Raw genomic sequence first — 23,288 nt, 5'->3', positions numbered from 1 at the left:
AAATTATTTCTTGAAGGAATACCAGATATAGACCAGCAAACTCTAGCCTGTGATTCATAAACCTTTAGGAGGTCAAGGACTTATTTCAAAGCACCCATAAATTTAGAAGCATAACAAGCGTTATCATTCTGATCTTCAATACAGGATTATAGATCTGAGAGTTGGAAGGAACCTCAGTAACTGCTGAGTCAACATATGTGTGAAAGGAATTACAACTAACACACTTGAGGGTAGTCATCTGGCTCAGAGTTTTGTTTTGTTTTTTTTAATATAACCACTATGTGGATTCGCTTTTTTGATTATGCTTATTTGCTACAAGGTATTTTTTTTCTGTTTTTAGTTGAGTAAAGGAAGGATTGAGCAGATTGAAGGATTTAAAAAAAAAAGAAGAGAAAAAAAAAGAGGAGGATCATTGAATTTTAAATTGCCCAGACTAGAAGTGCCATGGCCAATTACAGGCATGATCCCAATACTAATCATGAACCAGTTCATCCCCTCCTTAGACAATCCAGTCAGCATCTACTTATGAAGGCTCACCATATTGGTTCTGGACCTAATACTGATATCCAATAGACTTTCTCCCTATTTCATCTCAAAACTCTCAAACCCAAGTGATCACTGGCTCAGCCTCTCTAATATCAGGGACTATAGGCATGATCTGCTGCTCCTGGCTTAAAATGCTTTTAAAGTGCATAGACCAGTACAGGAGAAAGTTCAGAAGGAAGAAAGGAAATAACAAACTGAATTTATGTACTCTTTTTGTAAAACAGTAGGGAATAAAGATTCACAGTTTTACATATGATTCTTTTTTTGTCCTCTTTATATAGAAACACAAATTTTGGGGTGTTTGTTAAGTTCAATTTTTTTAAAAAATTAAGTATAAAACACACGGCCACCTAGACTCACTTAAAGTCCTGCAAGGAGCAGAATTTACCACCTTATTTAACTCCAAATACACACACGCACACATAATGAATACAACAACACATAGGAGTCTCTGAAAGTTTTTTTTAATATTAAAAAGTGATCCTCATATATTTTTTTTAAAATGGAAATCACCGATATAGTCATTCCATTCTCTTTTTTTATACAGAGAGTTAAACAAGTAGAAATTAGATAAAAGAAGAGCTCATTTCATAAAATCTGTTATTCATTTACTAGCCTACATATTTTACAGCCTGTTCTTCTACTATGACAATGAATATACGTGGAAGAAACAATACACTTGCATTTAGCCCTTTAAGGTATTCAAAACTCTGTCCCAACAGCAAACCAGCTGTGAAAACTGAAACACAAAGAAGATCATAAATTTAGAACTGGTAGGCACCTCAGAGATTCTTCAGTACAGTTCCTTTATTTTCCAATGAGGAAACTGAGTCATAGAAATGTGAAGTCAGGGACAGGTCTTATGCCTTCAAATCGCCACACTATGCTTCCTCCCAAGTACAAGAGGTGAATAGCCTGCCTGGAGTTACGAGGCAGGTAAATTAATTATAATATGCCACCAGAAGGAAGTTAGTACCACTATTGTTTACTAGTTGTGTGACCTTTGGCAAACCACCTCACTTCCCTAGCCCTCACTTTCCTGCTGTGATCCAAGAAGGATCTAGAGTAGAAGATTTTAAGTTGCTTTCTAGATCTGATTTTGTGATTTCTTAAGGGAGAGGGTGGTACAAATTACCCTTATATAGCCAACGTAATGCTAATGAGCAAATACAATTAATACTTGGCTGTGAGAAATCCAGATCAGATGCTGACACAGCTTTAACAGACTGTTCTACATTCCCTTTCCTGATTGAGACTTGCAAAAATAAGCCACCTGCTATGTGTTCTAAACATTTGCCTTCTGATATCAGCAGCCCTGGTTATTAAAGCTTTGCTTATTCTAGTGTAACCACTGTGTAGCTGAATAGATGACTGAATTATAGTTTTTTATTTTAGAAACTTTTAACAATGTCAACCTTTTTTTTTTTCACACAGCATATGTGCACACAATCCCACAGGACATTCAGGCATCCTAAAATATTTAATGATCAATCCAGAGAGCAGTGGAGTAGGGCCAATTCACTCTCAACCATTAGGTAGATAGATAGATAGATAGATAAGATAGATAGATAGATAGATAGATCAATAGATAGTATGTATGTGTATATGTATACATGTGTGTGTATGTGTATACATATATACCTATATACATATATATTTCTCACACTGAAACCTGTTTATTTATGTCTAATACTACATGCATTTATTCAGAACCTCAGTTATTCACTGAGTATTTCCTCCAGTCACTGTGCTGTGGATGAAACAAAAGTTTTACAGTAGATGTGTGGGAAGGAAGACTGGACAACCATGTTTGATATGGTATGGAGATTCTTGTTACATGTTGTGGCATGGAGGTTGTTGCAGGATTTTATGATACAGGATTCTTGTTCATCCAAAGCTAAGATTCAGAAATTAGATTTTGTTAAGTCCTTCCTTCTACAGAAAGCCTTCCCTAACCTCTCTTAGTTCTAGTGCCTTCCATCTGTTAATTATTTCTATTCATCCTGTATATAGCCTGTATGTAGATATTTTTTGGTTGTTTTTAACACCCCCCCCTTTTGTATTGTGAGTTCCTTGAAGGCAGGGACTATCTTTTGCTTCCTTTTATATTCCCAACACTCAAAACAGTGCCAAGCACACAGTAGGCACTGAATAACTGTTTATTGGCTTGCTGAGACACAATTTTTTTTCCTAAAAATTTATGATAGTTGATGTTCTTAATAATTCCCATTAATGCTCTTTTTCCAACTTGGATAAAAATGAGTTTACTTAGTGGAGTTCTTTTAATGTTAGATTGTAAACTCCTATTAGATTGTGAGTTTCTTAAGAGCAAGGACTGTCTTTTGCCTCTTTCTGTATCTCCAGCACTTAGCACAATGCTTGGCACATAGCAGGTACTTAAGAAATGTTTATTGAGTTATTGATGCCATGACTACCAATGTGGATAGTGTGCCTCAAAGTTCTGTCTTAGGCTCTCTTACCTTCTCCTCCTACATACTCTTTATTGAGAATAGTCTCATTGGCTCCCATGGTTTTAATTATCATCACTACACAGAAAACACAAGGATTTTTGGGGGGACACCACATGTGTGCATTTGTGTCTGTGTGCGTCTATGTTAATCCATGGCCAATATCTCACCTTAGCCTCCTCTTCCAAACTTCCCTGTTTCTGTCAAAGGTACTACCATTCTTCTAGTCTCCCAGGTTCATAATCCCAGCATTATCCTCAACTCCCCATTCCCTCTCACCTGATATATTCAAATATCTTGCCAAATTTCACCATTTAACCTTCATGATATATCTTGCATCCTATCCTTTTCACTCCATTCATATAATTAACACCTAAATTCTGGCCTATATCACCTCTTGCCTAAATTATGATATCAGCCTTCAAATCTCTCCCCACTCTAGCAACACACTGTTGCCAAAGCAATTTTCCTTAAGTACAGAACTGATAATGTGACTCCCTTATTTGACTAACTTTAGTGGGAGAGAAGCGCTTCAGTTAAGCTTGTAAAGCCCTTTAGAACTTAGCTCCAAGGTATCTCACTGCCCATATTGGACTTGACTACTCCTCTTGTATGCTATAATCCAATTGGTGTATTTTTCTCTCTGTCCCTCACATATGATACTCTTGAACCGCTCATCCTACATATCTGAAACACACTGTCTCCTTTTACTATGAAGTTCAAACACCATCTCAGGGATGAAATCTTTCCTGATCTTCCAAACTGCTAGTGCCCTCCCTCCCAAACTACCTTATATTCAAGTTATTCACTTTTTATTTATGCTGTACATATTTATATACATGTATGCATGTATGTATGTATATATATATACACATACATACATACATATATATATATATATATATACATTTATTGTCTCCCCTATAAGAATCTAATCCTTTATATTTATATCCCAAATGCCTAGCACAGTGCCTGGCACATAGTTGGTGCTTAATAAATGTGTGTTGATTGTCTATCAATTGTCTTTCATTGTGACTATGTGAGCAGCCTATATCCTTTTCTGGTCAGAGATGTCCTAGGAAGTGTCCATGGTATCATTTTTCTGTCGATCTATAATATAGCAGAAAGAATAGACCTGACCAGCCTCTAGTCAATGCAATTGGATGCTTCCTTTGGCTGGAGACTTCCGAGGTTGGACAGCTCCCAGGGAAAAGGCAGAGATGGAGAAGAGGTAAAGAGCAAAAGGCAGGAATGCCAATGAGCAGCCACTGTTCTGGCAAAACCCATAACAAAGGGTATCAGTGTTAGAAAAGGACTTCTCAGGACAGAAGATGAGGTGTCAAAAGGAGGAATTTAAATATTCCTGATATGGGGGCTGCCTGTACAATACAGATCTTATTTCATTCTCTTACTTGCAAGCACAATTATCAAGTGCTTGATCAAAAACAATACTCAATATTATTGACCAACTGCACTAAGCTAGAGTCTTAATTCCACTAATGAAGGATATAACTGGTTATCTGCATTTGCACAGGCCAAAATAAGTGGAATATTCTATTAACGTATTTTTAAATCCCAATATTCAAAATATTTGATGACAAGGGGGTAGTATCATTTTAGTGAATTGATGGATCACTGCAATCAAAGATTTGACAGTACATAGGGTGTGATGTAGACAGTGCCAAAAATTCTTTATAATTCTCTGATTCAACTGGAAGCTCCTTGATGGCAAGGATCATTGTCTTAGATATCTTTTTACATGCTCTCCTCATCACTTAACAAAACCCCTTATTAAAAAACAGTGCTCAAATAGGGGTGGAGGGTTGGAAAGGATACAATTGAGTGGCACCAAATCAAAAATCGGAAAACAAGTCTGAAAGATTTCAGGTAAGACTATACCAAGAAACCTGGTGGTGGTTTTATCACAGCTGGAAATTATTTCCTACAAACTCCTGCTTCAAAATTAATTTTATGCATTCCATTTGTTCTATATCAATTCAAACTTCACTCCTTAAAAATAAGAGACAGCTAACTATACTGTGGTCATGGAATCATACTGTCCAATTCAACTCCTGTAAAACTCCCACTTAAAAAGGCAAGCATAATATTATGCAGGTATACCATGGCTAGAGTGCTGGCCTTGGAGCCAGGAAAAGCTGACGGCATGTTCTGTCTCTGTCATATACTGGCTGTGTGATCCCAGGCCTGTTTTTCAACCTCCTGGTGCTTTAAGCAACATCCTAAGACTGTAAGTCTCACAAAAGATGTCACCATGAATTAGTAAAGGGCATTTCCTAATGCCAGAGGAGACTTTTACTAGTGAAACGACAAATCTAGTTCCTATCCCTATCTAAACATATAAATCATATATATTATTTTAAATGATTTAGATGTAACATATAAATGTATATACATATATGCTAATTTGTGTGAAAATGTGTATACAAGGTGAGTGTGTCTATCTGTGTGCATGCACAAGTGTATATACACAAATACATATGTGTATATATGCATGTATATATTTAATGCACATATATGCATTTATATAGTACATATATATGTCTATATGTAAATAAACCCATTTGCCTACACACTTTCACTTGTAGCAAATTTTAGATGTAATCCTGCCAGGTTTGTTCTTGAAACCTTTATTGCTAGGAGGAGAATTACAGTGGATGGTATATACATATGTGTGTATGTGTGTGCATATATGTGTGTGTATGTGTGTGTGTGTATATATGTGTACATGTATATATATGTATATGTGTGTATATGTATATGTGATTTCATATATATGTATGTACAGACTGAAGCAAACTTTTTCGCTTTCTTTTTTCTTCTTTTTTTGTTCCAGTTTTCTTTCATAAAATGACTAATATGAAAATGTTTTACATGATTGCATGTGTATAACTCTATCAGATTGCTTACCATCTCAGGGATGGAGGAGGGGAGGGAGGAATAGAATTTGGAACTAAAAACTTTTTAAAAAGAACCAACAAATGTTAAAAATTGTCTTTACATGTAATGGGGGGAAAACTACTATTTTAATATATGTATATAGATATAGATCTCTGGATACACACTGATAATAGTGAACTCTAATCAAATCTGGATTTCAGCTCAGCATTATCTAAAGCAAACAGTAAATAGATAGTAGGCTGCTGGTCAAAAGAAGTATTTGGAAAAAAAAACATAGTAAGATATGGTCTAGAATAGATCATCTACTAAGGACTTTGCATTCTTTAAGTGATTTGCTTCAATTAAAACAACTCTGAGGTACTATGTTACACTCATCAGATCAACTAAGATAACAGAAAACAAAAAAATAAGATAAATGCTAGAGAGGATATAAGAAAATAGGTACCCAAATGCATGGTTGGTGGAAATATGAACTCGTTTAACCATTCTGGAGAACAATTTGGAACTCTGCCCAAAGGGCTATAAAACTGTGCATATCCTTTGACCCAACTATACCGCTATTAGAACTACACTCCAAGGAGATCAAATGAAAAGGAAATAAAAACTTTCATGTAACACAAAAAAAATATTTATAGCAGCTCTTTTTGTGGTAGCAAAAAACTGGAGTAATATCCACGAATTGGGGAATGATTGAACATGCTATGATACATGGATGTGATAGAATATTATTGTACTGTAGGGGCAGCTAAGTGGTGCAGTGGATAGAGCACCGACCCTGAAGTCAGGAGGACCTAAGTTCAAATCCGGCCTCAGACCAAACACTTGACACTTACTAGCTGGGTGATCCTGGGCAAGTCACTTAACCCTAATTGCCTTAAAAACAAGAAGAAGAAGAAAAAAGATTCTGAATATTATTGTACTGTAAGAAATAATGAATAGGATGGTTTCAGAAAAACCTGGGAAGACATATGAACTGATACAAGGGGAAGTGAGTACAACCAGAAGAATTATCTACACAGTAATATCAAAATTGTAAAAATAATCAATTGTGAAAGATTTAGTAACTTGTCAATACAATGATCTATCGCAACTCAAAAGGATGTAAAATGATATAAAATGCTATCCACCTCCAGATAGAAAACTGATGGATTCAGAATGCAGATTAAAGCATATTTTGTCTCTTTATTTTTCTTACTTTCTTTTTCCAGAACACAGCTAATCAGGAAACATTTTGCAAAACTTCATACTATAATGGATATGTTGCATTTCTTGCCTTCTCAACAGGTGAGAGAAAGACTGGAAAGAGAGAGAATTTGGAACTAAAAATAAAATTTAAAAAATAAAATATTTGTCTCCTCATTATTTCAGGAAAGGAAAGAGCTCTGGTCTGGGGGTTAAGAGACATAGGTCTGACACTAAATCCCTATGTGACCTAGCCTATCACTTTACTTAACTGGGCCTTGGTTTCTTCCTCAATAAAACTAGGAGTTTGGACTAGATTCTCTCAAAAGCTTCTAGCTCTAGAATTCATTTGATGAGCTCCAAAAACAGTTGTAATGTAGTAGAAAGAGCTTTTGTAGTTCTCCTACTTTGTATTTGCATAATCTTGGGTAATTCACTTAATTTTTGTGTTTCAATTTCCTCATCTGTCAAATGGGTACTTTCATTACCTACTCCTATTGTTAGAATCAAAAAAGATAAAGTATGTGGGGCACTGTATAAACTTTAAAACTCTCTAGTAAATAAATAGTAGGCTACTATTCAACCACTCCTCCTTCCTTTTGATCAAAGATTAAATTAAGGGGAAATAGTTACCTTCACTGAGATTTAAAGCCAAAAGTAAAGTGGTGGAAGGTGGGGGGGACAGAACTTCCTTGAATGAAGAAATAGTATGAGCCCAGGAAAGATGCTAAGAATGGCCTTTTAAAAAAACATTTTTTATAAATCATGTAGACTCATTTAACAGAAATTTATTAAGCACCTACTATATGTCAGACACTGTGCTAGTGCCATAAATAAAATGAATAAAACAACCTCTACTTATAAGGAGTTGGGATTTAAAGGTAGAAAGGACCTTTTAAGATCACCATATAAAACAGTAATTATTAAGTGTCTACTGTGTACGGAGCACTGTATGAAGATCTACGGAGATGAAAAGTTTACATAAAGGCAAAATTCTTACCAAAATGAAGCTTATAATCTAAGGAGGGGATAAGGCACCAACATGGATATCTAAATACCAAATTATAAATGTATTAAAGATATGTGAAGAGATAGAAAATGACTGACATCACAATCTGAGTCTACAAGGTTTCAGCACAATCTGATACATTCTTTTGTTATTGAATTCCCTTACTTGGTCCCATGTTTTATCTTCCCTCCACTTTGTGCCACATGAAACCTTCCCTGATTACCTCTCCCTTCCTCTCAGGAAACCATGTTTCTTTCCTATGTATTCTTTGCTGTTGTTGTTGTGTTTGTCCTTCATTCTTGAAGAGGACCACGACATCAGGGAGATGATGACATGACTTGCAATTGACTTTGATTTGAGTGAGGGAGGGCTGTGCAAAGTCACCAGCCTCAGTTTCTCCTCCAGAGCCATCTGGGTCCAGTGGCCAGATATTCATCAGGACAACTGGAGATGTCCCAGTCCTATGAATTCACATACTTTATTACCAACAGGAAGTGTGATAAAGGAAGTGGAAAGAGCATTAGATATAATGATGATGATGGTAATAATAATAATAATAATAATAATAATAACATTTATATAGCACTTAGTGCCACACACTGTGCTAAGTGCTTTACAATGAATATCTCATTCAATCCTCACAACAATCCTGGGAGGTAGATGCTATTATCATCTATTTTACAAATGTAGAAACTGAGGCAAATAGGAGCTAAGCAATTTGCCCAGGGTTATACAACTAGTAAGTATCTGAGACCAGATTTGAACTCAGATCTACGTAACTCCAGGCCCAGTGCTCTACCCATTGCACCTCCTAGTTAACCTTAGGATCAGAGGACCTCAGTTAAAATCCTGGATCTTCTACTTACTAGCTAAATTCCCTTGGGCAACTTGCTTTGATCTCTGTGAGACACGGTTTTACATCTATAAAATGAGACTAGAATAGATGACCCCTAAGGTCCTTTCTAGCCTTAAATCTATGTTTCTACAATCCTTTATTATGTACGTACTATGTTCTGTTTTGGATTACAGTTGTTTGTTATCTTACCTCTTCCCCTAGACTGTAAGCTCCCATGAGTCCAGGGACTGTAACTTGTGTCTCTCTGTCTCCCTCGGGGCTAAGCTATAATTTGAGCATAGAAGGCATGGCAATGTATGGCTTATTGAATGGTGATTTCATTCAGTGCTAATCCCTCAAATGCTAGAGTCCTAATAGTCTCTAGTTAATTGTTAATTAGACACAGGAATTTCCCCCTTCTTTTGTTTCTCTGATTGACTCCCACTTCTACAGGATTCTAATATTTCTAAAGTACCTGCATTCCAACAAACCTGTGAAGTGGGCTATTAATTCCCTTTTTGACAGATGATGAAACAGAAGCCTCAAGTTGGCAAGTCATCTGCCTGAGGTCACAATGGCCTGCAAAGGTCAGAACTGGGATTTGAACCATGATCTCCAGACTACAAATTCAATTCCCTCTCTGCTACATTATATAGATTCTCTACCACACTCCCTTAAAATGTCCCTTATGGATACTGTTAAACACTGAATCCTAGGCTGGATGAGCCAGTGTGACATATAAAATATTCCTAGGCCCAATAAATGAAGGGTTTCTTATCCACCACCACTTTTAAAAGACCTCAATTTCACTTTGTGTCACTGTAACTAACTCATCCATCAATTTCTGACAAGGCTCTGGAAAGTGGTAGAATGTGATTTAGCATTTTGTCAGATATAAAGATGATGCCAGTGAAAAGAGGGAGTGCATCTGTAAAATGACCATAATGATACCTGCCTTACAAGGCTGTTGTGAGCAAAGGGCTTCGGAAAGCTTAGAATCCCATCAAAATTGTGGTAATCATCATCATTTTGGGTCACAGAAAACAGCTGATAATAATGGATCACATAGCAAAACCATGGGAAAAAATTTTCTAGAATATCATTTTTTTTTTCAAAAAAGCCTCTTTCAATTCTTTCTCCTGAGAGGAAATGATTTCTAGTGCTACAAATCCCACCCAATCTAATTTGTTTTCAAAGGACCCATGGATATTCAAAAACTTACAAAGGTCCATCTATAATTTTTAAGGATTTGAATGCTTCTGAAATTGCTGGATTCTGACATATAACATTTACAAAAGGAAAAAAAGAAGCTTCTCAGGATGAGAAACCCACCATCCATGAGCTTAGGATTCTCTTACCTACCAGATTCGTCTATTCAACCTAGTATTCCATTTGCTAAAATGTCAAAAAAGAGACATTTTACATAAGAGAACATTTTTAAGCAATCTTTGGGATGATTTTCTAGTTTGGGAAATATTGTTCAGGGCTATAGATAGAGAAAGTGAATAAGGAATGTTGCTTATATCCATTCCTCTTCCCCTACCTGTGAATTTTTGTTTGTTTATTTTTCAAACTATCAGCTGAACAAGGATCTATTAAATTTTGGAGCACTGAGAGAGGCTATGGAAGAAGATACAAAAAAGAATAAGATACCTCTGCCTTCATGGATCTTCCAACATGTTAAGGGGCTATAGATTTGTACTCGATTAAGCATAATACAAAATGGAAAGTGATGAACACATAAGAGAGGGACAGTGTTTGATGCAAGATTCAAGCAAGGAAAAATCATTCCCAAATGAGGGAGATCCCAATTTCTAACACTAGCCTACAAGTTATGTAAGGAGACTAAAGGAAAACAGATCACCCATCAATTTTTTGTTCCCTTAAGGGGACAAAACAAAGTCTAGAGAATCCTTATATCGAACTTATTGCAAAAGTATCCAGAGAGTTTTTACCAGTTCAGTAGCATCCTTTCCATCAGACATGGAGGTTAAATTTTTATGCACAGAACTATGGGAAGATACATGAATTGATACAAAGTGAAGTAAGCAGAAGCATGAAAATTATACACAGTGACTACAGCAATTTCAGTGGAGAGATCAACAACAAATCAAGCATTAATCCCATGAAATTATAATGACCAAGCCTGATCCCAAAAAGAGATAGGAGAATCCATCTCCCTTCCTTCTCTATAGACATGGGGAACTAAGGATGGGAAATATCATATTTACTGTCAGACTTGGTTGATGTGTTGGGTAGTTTTCCTAAACTGTCTTTTTCCTCTTTTTTTTTATTCTTTGTTGTAAGGGAAGACTCTTTGGGAGGGGGAGGGAGAAGACTAGGGATGTATTGGGAAATGGGGATGCAAAAACAAAGGATAAATAAAAATTTTAGTAAACAAACCACTTTTATACCACCAAAAAGACATAATGTTTTATTAACCTGGAGCAAATTAAGTAGAACACTTATTGCATTATGTACAGCCACAGTCCTATACTATGCTTTCTATCCTTATCTTGGAGTATGAGAAGTCACAAAAATCTTACATCAGAAATAAAGAAGGGGGCAGACTGCTTATCCTACTTGTATCTTGGAGTCGACAGATTAAGCCCATCCCTTATACCTTTTTTACCTACTTCACAGTCGTAGGAGATAATTTATTCAGAAATTATTCTTTCGAGGTACTACCAGATTCTTAGGATGGATTCAGTTGAGTTCATTAGAATCTACTTATTAAGACAGAACTAAAACAGCTTAGAAAAAATGCTAGCAGCTTGGAAAAGGGTTAATTAGAAAATTCATCATAACAGCCCTTCCCCCAATTCTCTGAGCATTCCAGTTTATGTAGTTTATTTACTCCAAGCTCCTGTGTTTATCCATTCAAAGATATACTTGGCAATATGATGCACCTTGCCCAGTTTCATTTCCAAACTCATAAATGTAAGAAAATTATTGTGAAAGTACTGTAGCTCAAATCTGGTAGTCATTTCAATTAAAATGGAATGCTACTTAGCAAAAGTGAATGGTGAGGCCAAATTAAAAAAACATGTACTTTAAAGTTTATCAAGCTTTCAAAGTGGTTTAAGAGTCACAACAAATGTGCTTATTGATAATTGCTGAGCTACAGAGTTGTTAATAGTTAGTACATTAAATGTTCATTAATCCAAATGGGGGGAAAGTCTTACATCAGAGAATGAGAGCCACCAATGTGTCCTAGAAAAAACAATAGGTTTGGGTCAGAATCCATGGCTTCAAATTCCAGCTCTGCTACTTATTCTTACTTGTATGACATCAGACATCTCGTTCCTCTCCTCTCTTTCTCTTTCTCCCCCTCTCAACTGTTTCTCTTTACCTCTATCAGTCTGTCTCTCTCCCTCTCCATTTAATAATAATCCTTCCCTCTCTTCAAATTTCTCCTTCTCCCCTAATCCCCTCCATTCTTCTCACTCCTCCTCCTCCTCCCCTTCCCTACTTCTGTTTCCTCTTCCCTCCCAGTTATAAAATTAAGGGATAGGACTCAAATTATCTTCAGAATCCCTTCCATATCTAAATCCAACACAATCATATAATTCTGTAGTGTCTTAGATTTGGAAAGGAACTCTGGGGTCATCTACTCCAATCCTCTACATATCCACTTCAGGAATCCCTTTCACATCATCATGGATAAGCGGTTACATACTCTCTGTTTGGAATATTCCTCTGACAGGGAGTTCATTCCTTCAGAAAGCAATCAGTGCTACTTTGGGTTAGTTTTCATTGTTAGAATTCTTCCATATATGGAGCTAAAAATCTTCATCCTTGTAACTTCCATTTGATTTAACAAAACACCAAATACTTACTTAGTTTATAGTACTGTCACTGGTCCTCAGAGACACACAAAGACTGAACAGGTATAGTTTCTGCCATGGAGCTTGCAACTGATCCTTCTTTTGCCTTCCAAAACCACACAGCGTAAGCCTAATCTTAAAAGACAACCCTTCAAATATTTGAAGCTGGTGACAGATCTCCTGTGTCTTTTCTTACTTAGGCTAACCATCTCTAATTGCTTTAGGTAATTGACCTAATTCATGATTTGGAGTCCCCTTGACATCCTGACTGCCCTCCTTTGGATATGTTCCAGCTTATCAATGACCTTCCTAAAATGTGGCATCCAGAGACCAACACAGTATTACAATTATCAGGATCATACAGCTAAAGCTGGAAGGGACCTAAGAATCCATCTAGTCCATCCTTTCATTTTAAAAATGAGGAAATTAAGCAACTTTATACTAATGCAAGTAGTATATGTCAAAGGCAGGATATGAATACCCAGGTCCTCCCACTGCATGACTAGTACTCTTGCTACTACACCATAGGCTGCTAGACTGTTGAAGGGAGGGGACAATGGAACTATCACCTCCCTTGTTCTGAACAACCTAAGGATACATTACTTCAATGTATAAAGTAAATCTGCAGAAACAACAATAGACTGTTCAGCACAACTGTTTACCCATTGGAGCTGAGATAATTGCTTTCTACCAATCACTATTCCAGAGTGAGTATATGTCTTCTTGCAAAATTATGAACTCTACATGGGCAAAACAAGACAAAAAATTCCCAAACAACCCTCATTCAAGGCTTTCTTAATGAATAGATGATTGACAGAAGAGAGCAATCTTGGTGAGTGGACTAACTCTCAATTTCCTCTATGTCTGAGCATAGAAATAGTTTCATTCATCTCTTTGGTCAGTACTGGGTGCTACTTAACATACAGTATTGGGAATATGGAGCAAAAATAACATAGTCTTTGCCCTCCAAGGAATTTATAATACTGTTAAGAAATTAAAACATGTGAACATAAAGTGACAAGAAGATAAAGAATGCAAGCTGATTTAGCTAATGTCTTTGTGTGTGTATACACACACACACATATATATATATAATGCAATTCAATAAACATTTATTAAGTGCCAACTCTGTACAAGATACAGAGTTAGGAGCTGTCTATACAGAGATGAATAAAACATGGTTCTTATCCTCAAGAAGTTTATAGCTTCTACTGCAGTTACTGTGATTTCATTAGTATGGGGGAGTCCTGGTGTGGAAATTGGCTCAACTGATACCAGACTACAACTCAATTTATAGCCTTAGAGAGTTAGTGACATGTCCATGAACATTGCTAGTATGTGTCAAAGGAGGGACTTGAGCTCAGGTCTTCCTGACCCTAAGGCAAAGCCTCCAACTGCACTGCCTCTCTTCTTTAATACTTCCATGAATCCAAGCAGTGTGATAACTCCCCTGTACCAAGACAGACTATATTCCTCCTGTGATCTAGCAAATAGTCTTTGAATATTTCTATGTCCCAAAAAATCATCCCACCAGACGCTAACCTGGTGATGGGCCTCTCTGGATTTAATGAGTCTGGTCCTTTTTGAAAAACAGACAAACAGGTTGATGCTAAGGCCATAACTGAAGCCTTCCCAGTTTGATAGGCCCTACCAAAGCTTGTGCTCCACTGGATATAGCCTTTGAAACCCAAAGTAATTTCCCCCTCCCTCCGCAAGACAGTCTGCAATCTGATATAGGCTATCCGTGTATAATCATACTAAACATATTTCCACATTAGTCACATTGTGAAAGGAGAATCAGAACGAAAAGGAAAAACCATGAGAAAGAAAAAAAGAGAAAACAGTATGCTTCAATTTGCGTTCAGACTCCATAGTTCTTTCTCTGGATGTGGATAGCATTTTCCATCGTAAGTCCTTTGGAATTGTCTTAGATCACTGTATTGCTGAAAAGAGCTAAGTCTATCAGATTGGGTCATTGAACTACTCTTAAAGTTATTTCAGGGTTATTCTTGAGGGAAACAGATGGGCATGAAAAGGCCCATGCAGGGGACCACAATTATATGCAAAGGACAAATCTAAAAACTAATGCAAAACAAAGGAGGCTTTTTTTTTTCCTGAGAAAATGAATATAGAGAAGGCACACATTTCCTCCCTGTAGGGACTGTCATCCCTGTGCCTGATCTCATAGCCTTCCACCATCTACACAGAGTCCTATCACCATGGCACTTCTCTTCCAAGGATTCCCTCCTTAACTCCCATGGAGGAGAGAAAGCTAGGGAACAAACATTTATTATCTATGTGCCAAGCACACTATGGAATGGGATATCCTCTCTTCAGGCATACCATGACCATAGTTAGACTGTCCTCTTTGGAGACACTTGAGGAAAACCACTTTTGTCCCAAGTAAAAGAATTCTGAGTTATATATCTGCAAAGAAATAGTATATAACGTTATCTAAGTGAATCAAGTGCAAAATCTTAGGGAGAACCAAAGAGCTGATATTGGCAAGGGTGAAGAAGCCAGCTTTTAAAGAGCCTCAAATTTTCAGTTTCAGGGTTCAGAGTTGATCCAATAAAGCAGCATTCAGAGTTGTGATATCCTTTTGGACAGAAAGTGCCACCCTGGAGATGGAGTTTCTTTGAGAAGACCACCCCCACAGCTGCATGGAGAGAGCAGCTAGGATCCCAACTGGGAAACCTTTGCAGGAATCCAGACTTCTTGATCACAGCCAAATGACCAAAGTTCAAAGCATACTGGTCTCAAATGTCAGATGAGTCACACAAAACTCAAAAAAGCAGCAACAGATGCTAATAAATATTGAAAAGCTGCATTAAGCTGCAGCACCCACTGGCTGATAGCAAACATCACTACAGGTGGAGACTGGAAGGGGTGACTTCAAAGGTCCTTCTCACAGCTTAAAATCTTTGAACAACAGGCTGACTCATCCCTCATTTCAGCCTTTGTGGCCATTATAATTCTTTATTATATCTTCCCTTCTCTTGGTCTTCCTCCCACTTCCCAAACACAATGAGTTCCTACACTGCTCTTATAATCTTAAAATCAATGATTGCTAGAGCTGGACTGGACCTTGGCAAGTATGTCATGATAAATGTAAAGTTGGAAGGGGCTTTAGAGGTCTGCTAGGCCAGAGGTTTCAAATTTGCAGCCAGGTGGTCAAAAGTAGGCAGCAAAACTCCCAAGTATTGTTGAAACCAGATTAAAATGTAATCAGGAAAAGTTTAACAAAATAAATAAAAATATAATGCAATTTAGGTAATGCTAATTTGTGATTTTCTAAGTCAATATGCTCTGTAGGGATCCATTTCTATATGAGTTTGATACCACTGCTCCAGTCCAACACTTTTATTGTATAGATGAGGAAACTGAGACCCAGGGAAGATAATTGACTTGCCCATGGTCAAATAGCAAATATGTAGAAAAACTAGAATTTGGACCCAGGCTGTCTGACCCCAAACTTAGCACTCAGATCTAAAGTTGAAAGGGATCTGAGAGATTATCTCTAAACCAACCCCTTTATTTTTACAGATGAGGAAACTGAGGTCCATAGAGGTGAGTTGCCCAAAGTCATAATGGTGATAAACACTTGAGGCAGGATTTGAACATAGGCCTATTGACTCTAGAACCAAGGCCCTTTCTATTTTATCATACTGCCTCAAATTACTTGCAGCTTTAAGGGACCTTAGAGATTACCTATTCTAGGCCCCTAATATTAAATAACAAATAAGACAAAGGTTCAGTGAAATAAATACCTAAGGTAATAGGGCTAAATGACATCTGTGAATTGAGTGCATGTTATTTTTTGCCTCTTGCCCCAGTTGCAAAAAAAAAAAGTGCTAGTTATGACTCAGTCTGAATGTTACACATGAGAAAACTAAACTTCCTACCTCCTAGTACCATTGTGAAGACTGAATAAGCTAATGACGCCTAATGCAGAGTTAGCTCTTAGTAACATTTGTTGAATTGAATGAATGTGCAAGTCTTTTGAGAGCTGAGATCTTGCTAAATTTAGGCTTTCTTATTAACACCAGCACTCATTAAGGCATCCATGAAGAGTTCATTAGTGCTCTCCTCAGAGTACTCAAATGAGATTTAATCATCAGTCCTTAGATCCATTGATGGATCTGAAGATTGGGGCCAGTCACCCTCTACCAGACAATGTAGGCTACAGTTCCCACCCCTGAACATATAACCTCCTCATCCTGTCCATTTATTATCTGTATCCTTCTATAAATATTTTTTAAAATCCTTCACTAAAAAACTTCAATTATGGTCTCACCTAAAAATCAGAGATATCAAGGGGAGAAAATTTTGTTTCCTATGTGAGTGTTTTAAAATATTATCTTTAATTATTCCATTAAATTCCTTTGTTTCAGAGAAGGATGGAAATAAGCTCACTTAATCACTAGGCAGCTAGGTGGCACAATGGTGGGCTTAGAGTCAGAAAAACTCATCTTCATGAGTTCAAACCTGGCCTCAGTCACTAGCTATGTGATCCTGGGAAAGTCGCTTAACCCTGTTTGCCTCAGTTTCCTCATCTGTAAAATAACCTGGAGAAGAAAATAGTAAAGTAGTTCAATATCTTTGCATGTGCTGAATAAAACTTAATCAGTTCACCAGAATTAGCAGCATCTGTCCCTTGACATTACCAAAGACATAGCATACTCCTAATATCAAGCTAACCTAGACAGAACATTGCCACATTGACCATTTACGAATTCAGAGACAATTTAAATCATCAGTAGTTTCCATGAAGGCAAAGTCCTTGAATGAAGGGACTATCATTTTTGTCTTTGCATCTCCAGCACTTAATTCAGTGCCTAGCACATGGAATGCATTGAATAAATACTTGCTGAAGTGTAGAAGGAGCAAGCACTAGCTTTGGAGGAAGTGGGTTCAAATCCTACATCTGACCTTTACTATCTCTGGGGCCTTAGGCAAGTCATTTAACCTTAAAGGGTTAAATTAGATTTCTGCTGAGATGCTATCCAGCTTTAACTCTGTTATTCTATTATTTTATGAACTAATAAAATCACAATTTTAAATAATTTTGAAAACTGAGTCACACTTTCAATGTATAGAAGTGGATGAAGCAACAAGGTCTGCTATGAGCTCAGTTATGGGCAAGGTGCTAGTTGGAATCATAGGACCACAGATAGAGAGCTGGAAGGAAACCTTGAAGCCATTTACTCAGACTCTCTCCTTTTACAGATGAGGAGCTAAAGCCAAGAGAGATCAGTGATTTGCCCAAGGTTGCACAGGGAGTAAGTGACAGAGGCAGAATTCAAACCTATACCCTCTGGTCCCAAATCTCATGCTCGTTCCATCACTACCACACTAGGAAACAAGAGGAAAAGTTCCTGTCCTCAAGGAGATACAATCAAGTGAGACATAGATGATTAGAATTCATGAAAATCAGAGCGGAATAAAGAACATTTATTCAAATACTGGGCTCAGATGTACTTTGAGAGTCCCTAAATTCAATGACGTTGAGTTCAAAACTTCCCCCCAACAATGGGGATCACAACCCTTACCTTCCACCCCACGGTAGAAGGTCTTCATGTTGTAGTTGAAAACTTTTTTTCAAATAGCTGCCAAACTACGCTAGTCCCAGTGAAGGCAGGTAGACTGCCCTTCCTTCTCCAGGGCTACACTTGTAGTCACTCCAGCTTTGAAGGACCTGCCAGAATTGGAAACCTTCAAGAACCCAGGGTCACGTTCCTGCCACTATGAGACACTCTAGGGGAAATAGGTCCTTTCAATACAGCAAGAGTTCAGAGAAGGAAGGGAACACTGAGACTGGAGTAGACAGGGAAGGCTGCAGAGGGAAGGTAAGACTTTGGCCTGGCCTTTGGGCTTCAATCAGTGCGCCTGGTGGAGATTCAAAGGGAAATAGACTAAGATTGAACATGACATTTCCCCTCCCATCTCCATGCCTTTGCCCCAACTGTCCTCCATATCTGGAATGCTCTCACTTCCACATTTTAGTTTTCCTGGCTTCCTTCACAATTCAGCTCAAATCCCATCTTCTTCAGGAGGTATTTCTCAGTTCTCCCTACTTTTCTGAGATTAAGTTCTCCCACTTTTGTATATATCTGGTATGTCCCCAGTTAGTAACTTGTCTCCTATGAGAATATCCGTTTGTTGAGAGCAGGAATCACTTTTTCTTTTCTTTGCATCCCCGGCATTTCATGCAGGGCCTGGAACATAATAAATGCTATACTGAGTGACTGACCCTGCTGCTTCCCATCTGTTAAAGATGAAGATGTTTGATGAACTTGTGGAATTATTAAAGAGGTAATGTTCCCCAGGATTATACACCATTGTTTAAAAAAACCCTACATTTCATAGTTGATATTAGCAACTTGGTATTGATCGCTAATAAAATTCTCACAGATTTCTTAAAGAGTTGTATAGGAATTTTGAAAAAGGAGCAGCAACTGATCTTCAGAAACTAACAAGGGTCCACAAAGAACAAGTTTTGCCAAACTAAACTCATTTCATTATTTGATAGGGTGGCTAGACTTGTGGGCAAAGGGCATGCTTTAGCATTATGTATCTGCATTCTTTTGTCAAATCTTCAAAGGACTTCAGATCTCATCAATTTAGGTATTCCCTTTGTCAATATAGAATGTAACCCATCTATGCCTTCTCATTCTGGGCAATTCTTGTCAATGTTCCCCCATAGAGTGTTTCAATACTGGAAGCCATTTAAATTTCATGGCTACCAGTACATCAATGGACTATCCATCTAAAAGTATTTGTCTTACTCTGTACTAATAGCAGCATCTTCTCCACAACTGGAGTAGCACCAGCTTGTTTTTCATTTGAATCATATGCACAGTTTCACCCAACCAGCATATAGCAACACCTTGTGCTCAATCTGCCTTTTTTTTTAATTGATATTCTTCTGCCTTGGTGATTACCTCCCCAGTTTGCCTGATATTTGAGTTGGAGTGAGTAAATTCTTTTCAACTTCCATCATGCCCCTAGCAGCTGGCCCTGAGGTTATGAAGGTTGCTCAAGACCTTCATTGAACAATATTGGAGGGGAATGGAGTGGAGTTAGAGATTTCTGTCTTGAATTCCTGCAACTATAATTAACCTGATCAAGACCCCAACCTCAGGGGCAGCTAGGTGGCGAAATGGATAGAGCAACGGCCCTGGTTTCAGGAGGACTTGAGTTCAAATCTGGACTCAGACACATAACACTTACTAGCTGTGTGACCCTGGGCAAGTCACTTAACCCCATTGCCTAGCCAAAAAAAAAAAGACCCCCAACCTCAACAAACACACACACACACACACACACACACACACACACACACACACTGCTGTAACTTGTCATCTTTATTATATTCTCTTGCATTCCTACATTCTCCTGAAATATATCCTTCTCCATTCTCTAACCTCTACCTCCCCTCAGCACTCCAGCTTCACCCTAAATCCCTGGGATTCTGGTTGGTAAGTATTTACCATAACTATCCTGAACCAAACTCACCATGCTGCTACTCTCTGGCTACCTCCTAATATGCCACCACATGCATACACATCCACCTCTACCTTTCTACTTCTTGCTTTGAGAAGGTAATCAAATCTACACTACCATTCTTGAAAAGGATAGGTCAAAAGAGTTCTATGGCTCCATTCACTAGCCCCTTGACTTCCCTGATCAAAACAACCCACCCTGGATTTGACTACTCTATAAATGCTGTCTTCTCCCATGAGAATGTAAAGTCCTTGAAACCAGGGACTATCTTCTTTTTGTATTTGATTCCCCAAACTTAGCACAATGCATGGCACATAGGAGAGCTTAATAAATGCTTTTTTTATTCATTTCATTCATTCAAATTAGTACTCTCCTATATATCCAAGGCAGAGGGTCAATAGCAAGAACACTCAGGATACTGAGTAATAGCAGGATTGCAGCAGCAATCATGTTAAAAATAGCCATAAGTGTAAGATGGAAGCCTAGTTTCATTGTGAGGTATCAATAATTGATTAAAAAATATATCTTCCACAATCTCTTCTCAGGAAACCTATTGCCAAAGCAGTAAGGTTGCCACGCATTTAATATTACCTAGTCATTTATCACCAGAAGCTGCATAATGAATGCACTGTAAGTCTCCTTGTCAGAAAACTTCCCATCAAACCAAGTGAAAGAACAGGTTCACTCACACCTGGGAATCAGTTGTATAATCCTAGAAGTTAAGGTTGAGAAGAACCTCAAATGTTACCCATTTTAACCCTCAACCTAAGTAAGAATCCATTCCTACAATATCCCTGATAAATGGTTGCCCAATCTATTCTTAAATACCTTCAATGATAGAAAATTCTCTACTTACTGAGGCAACCTATTCCACTGTGGGACAGTTCTATATTGCTACCAAGTTTTTTCTTTCCAGTAAACCAAAATCTGTCTCTCTGCCAATGGGTGCCCACCCATATCCTATTACATCTAGCAGAAAATTTCATCATCATTCTCCACAATAGCCCTTCAAAAACTTAAACACCACTCTTACACCCCTTCCCCCACCCCTGCTCAGTCTCTGTTGCTTTAAGAAAAACATCCCATGTATCTTCAACTAAACCTAATATACCAAGCTTTAGAGTCTTTTCACTATTTTCTGGCACCTTTCTTAACCAGAGACCCATTAATGCATCTGATAATTGTGATATGATATTATATGATATGATATGATATATATCACTATATTCCATTATAATTGATTCCCTTTGCAATCCTATGTATTTAATTCTGCTCATTTAACAATATGTTTCCAAGAAGGAATCCATAGGCTTCACCAGCCCACCGTAAGGGTCACTGACACAAAAAAGGTTAAGAAACCCTGTTCTAGAACCTAGATAGAAATCCTCTATCTCATCAACATGATTTTTAAAATGTAGTTCCTAGAACTGGACATGAGGTATTCCCTCACCCCTTTCCCTGCCTGCAGCTCAACTACAGAAAAGTCATTGATTTTTCAGGGTTTTCCCTGAAGAACCATGAGTTTACAGAAGACATCCATACCGTTCCATCTCAATCTAGCAATTATTAAAGTCAAAAACATACCACTTGGGTTACTTACCTCAATACTCCAAATTTCCACAATTTCATCAGGGCATGTATTTCTATCAATGCACATTGCAACCATTCCATGCCTTAGTAAAGGGTTTGATGAGTCACTGCAGCCAAAAGGAAAAGAAAAATTACCTGAGGGCCAACTCTCTGGTCATTTGCTAAGCTTCTTTTCAACTTAGCTAGTCTGGCCTTCAGCAACAGACATATGATCCTTTGCCAAAATTGTGCTCCAAACCTTCTCAGCTTGACATAAACAGCCTGAGTTTATGCTCCCCTCGAATAGCCTTTGGAGAACCTGGGATACCTCCCTAGCGTAGCAAAGCAATACTGTAAGACTTTCATGAAAAGGCTTTGGTTATATAAAGTTAAACAAAAATGGAAGAACTTAAGCACACACTCAAGCAAGTTACCCTGCACTCAGCTCCATGGAATAGTTTTGACTAAAACCCAACTCTAAAGTAAAGAAGAAAGAAATACCAAGTTAAAGGGTCAGCAGGCAAAAGTAGAGCACATATAATGAATGAAAGAATCATAGATTAGGAGCTAGAAGAAACCTAGGAGGCCATCTGGTCCAACTTCTTCATTTTACAAATAAGGAAACTGAGGCCCTGAATAATTAAGTGCTTTGCCCAAGCTCATACAGCTAATAAATGTTGAAATAGGATTTGAACCCAGGTCTTCCCGACTGTAAGTCCAGTGCCCTATCTACCAGACCAAGAAAACTGTCCCATTGAAAAGGGAGCTTGTATATTGTGAAAAAAAAAAGGTCTTTGGAAATGTTTCGTGTGGGACAGTGGAAAGATTCAATGTCAGAATATCGGGATGCAAATTCTTCCACTTATTATCTGTGTAATCTTATACAAGTCACTTCCACTTCTCTAGGTCTCTTTCCTCATCTGTAAAATATGGGTGTTAAATGAGATGACCTCTGAGGTTCCCTACAGCTGTCCATCTATGATTTTATGACCTAGGTTCAAATCTCACCTCAAACATTTGCTGTCTCTGTATCCTTGGACACCTCTGTCTCTCATCTGTAAAAAAAAAAAAAAAAAAAGGGCTGGGGTGGCCTAGGTGATCTATAAGGTCCATTCAAATTCGAGATTATGCAACTTAGATCAACCTTGTACTTAAGGTTTTTTTTTTTTGACTACCAAAACAATTCCATCCTTCCCCCTCCTCTTTTGACTCTACCTTGATTGTCTATTACAAAGCACAATTTATCTTCCTATCTCTCTCCTTCCAAGTACTTCACACAGTACATTGAACATAACAGGCTTTCAATGCTCATCAACAGTTACTGAACAGAGGAATGACTCCAGCTCTTCTTCTAATTCACTTTGACCTCAAAACACAGTAGATTTGGAGTCAGAATAATTGGTTTCACATTTTGGCCCTGCTCCTCA

At 37.7% G+C, this 23,288-nt stretch overlaps 1 protein-coding gene across 1 annotated transcript in view; it reads right to left on the bottom strand.

Annotated features, from left to right (window-relative positions):
- Positions 1–23,288, bottom strand: part of JAKMIP1 (janus kinase and microtubule interacting protein 1) — a 178,082-nt gene that overhangs the window by 129,871 nt on the left and 24,923 nt on the right. The window contains exon 2 of the mRNA XM_027836396.1: positions 21,893–21,989. The gene's annotated coding sequence lies outside the window, so the exon portion shown is untranslated. The remainder of the gene's footprint in view (positions 1–21,892; positions 21,990–23,288) is intronic.

The sequence above is a fragment of the Vombatus ursinus genome, unplaced genomic scaffold, assembly GCF_900497805.2.
Source record: "Vombatus ursinus unplaced genomic scaffold, bare-nosed wombat genome assembly UNPS02014818.1, whole genome shotgun sequence".
Lineage (NCBI taxonomy): Eukaryota > Metazoa > Chordata > Mammalia > Diprotodontia > Vombatidae > Vombatus > Vombatus ursinus.
Note: the sequence above shows the minus strand (reverse complement) of the source record. Positions and strands in the feature narration are given on the sequence as shown.